Below are 2,606 nucleotides of genomic sequence, written 5' to 3' on the forward strand. Positions count from 1 at the left end.
GATGGGGGTTTTCATGCACTTTCTCTCAGCTCTAGGACACCAGCTGGTACTGGCTCTATGCCACAGTCTCTATGAGTTCCTATGTGCATCAATTCTGCTGTGTTTAAAATGCACTGTTTTCTTGGTGTCTTCCAGCCCCTTTGGCTTTTACAATTTTTCTGTAATCTCTCCCACAGTGGTCCTTTTGCCCTGATGGGAGGGATTTGACAGAAACACCTCATTTAAGACAGAAAGTTCCAAGATCTCCCACTGTCTGTACATCGTTTGTCATTAGGCCTCTGTAATTCTTCTCATCTACAAGATGGGCCTTCTCTGAAGATGTTTGAGTGATTTACTGATCCGAGAGTACAACAGAATGTTCGTAGGAGTCACATTATGGCTACATATCTTTAGGAGAACAGTAGTATTTAGTTTTCCCTCAGGTCCATGGCCTATCTAGTTTCAAGTAGTAGCCACCCAATTAATGCCTGTTGTCTATGGATTCCATCTCATAGAGTGGCCTCAGATCATTCAGATTTCTGTTGCTTATTCTCATAGGCTTTGTGCCACAGTTGTACATCACTCAGGCAAATCATCGTTGTAGACTGAATGTTTTGTAAGTAGGTTGTTCTTTATCTTCCTTTTTTGGTAGTGTGCAGATGACTTTTCAGTACTTTGAATATCAGTCTACAGGGTTGAAGGCTCTAAGTAGGCATCAGTTTTACTTCTGCATGTTCAGTACATTGTGTATGTGTTGTCTTTACCAATAGATTCTTGCCATCAGTTTGTGGATAACAACCAATAGTTTTTACAATAGCATGGTTGTTAGGGGTTACCATGGGTCCCCTTTGGTCAAAATCTCAATTAGATATAACCTATTACTGGTATTGTAAACTTCATTTGTGGATATATGATGTCTAGTTGGGTCTCTCTATTCCCATTATTTAGTAATTTGAATTAGATCAATTTCATATGTTTATATTTATGCAGCTTCTACACTGCTAGATTGCATTTTGACCTCTCAAATTGTCTTGAATTTTGCTGTCCCTCCTTATTTTCTTTCTACAGCCACCTTCACATTTGATCTGTGACTTCCATTTCCCCCACCATACATTAATAACTATCTATTATAATTCCCCTTCCTAAGGAGTTTTACCTCTGCCCCATTAGTCAGGTACTCTACACTTAACATCTGTGGCTATACAGATTGTAATTTTCTCATCAATGATGTAAGAGTTAATATCCACATATAAGTGAATACATATCAAATTAGATTTGCTGGGTCTTGGTTACCTTCTCAAGATGAATATTTTTGACATCCATCCATTTATCTGTGATTTTTATGATTTCATTCTTTAATGGTTGAGTAATATTCCATTGTTTACATATATTACAATTTTTTTCTATTCATCCATTTAAGGACATGTAGATTGTTTCTAATACCTGGTTATTATGAGTAAAGTAGCTATGAACATTGTTGAGAAATTGTCTCTATTGTAGAAATAAGCAGCCTTTGGGTTATATGGATAAGAATGGTATAGCTGGATCCTGAGTAAGATCACTTCAAAACTCTCTGAGGAACCTCTACACTTATTTCCATAGGGGCTGTAAAAGCTTGAATTTCCAGTAGCAATTCATGAATATTCCTTTTCTTCCATGTCTTTACTAACAGGCGACATTTGTTTTTATCTTGGCCATTCTGACTACTACAAGATAAAATTTCAAAATAGTTTTCATTTGAGTTTCCCTGATGACTAAGAATGCTGACCATTTGTTAAATGTTTAAATGCATTTAGGTCATTTGTGTTTCCTCTTTCAAGAGCTCTCTTTAGATTTGTACTTGATTTTTAAATTTCGTGTTTTTTTCTTGATATATATCGATATATATATATGATGGAGGTGGGTCTTGTAATAATAAAGAAACTGCCTCGGCCCTCATAGGACAGAAAATTAGGTAGGCGGAGTAGACAGAAGAAAATGCTGGGAAAAAGAAGCTGAGTCGAGGAGTCACCATGATGCTCCCACTCCAGACAGACACAGGTTAAGATCCTCTCTGGTAAGCCAGCTCATGGGCTACACAGAATATTAGAAATAGGTTAGAACAACATGTAAGAACTAGCCAATAAGAAACTGGACCTAGCCAGGCCAGGCAGTGTTTGAAAGAATACAGTTTCCGTGTAATTATTTCTGGGTATAAACTAGCCATGCGGGCGGCCGGGTGCCAGGGACGCAGCCCTGCCGCTCCTAATTTCAACAGATGGCGCCCAGACGTGATGGGCTAAATCCACTTAAAAACCTGAGAAGGCTTAAAAATAAGGGAGAGAGAGTTTAACACAGATTTTTGCTGTTTGTTGATGGCGTGCTGTAGAGAAATTTCCTGATTCAGCAACAGCAGCAGAAAAAAAGCTGCGTCATTTTAAAGAGCTGCTTCATAGGGCTGTACTGCCAGCGTGAACTCTGGCTTTAAAGCATTTCAAGGCTTTTATGGGACTGGATGTTTGTGTCCCCACTTGGGATCGGAGGAGATTGCTCTGAGACCGTGCAGATGGCTCAGCGCTCCCTGCCTGCACCTGGGCAGAAGGCCGAATCAGGCTTAGGCAGGCGGAAGAGCATGGCGGATTCCTGCC

Source organism: Alexandromys fortis, unplaced genomic scaffold (genome assembly GCF_014885135.2).
Source record: "Alexandromys fortis isolate MF-2015 unplaced genomic scaffold, M_Fortis_MF-2015_v1.1 scaffold_105, whole genome shotgun sequence".
NCBI lineage: Eukaryota > Metazoa > Chordata > Mammalia > Rodentia > Cricetidae > Alexandromys > Alexandromys fortis.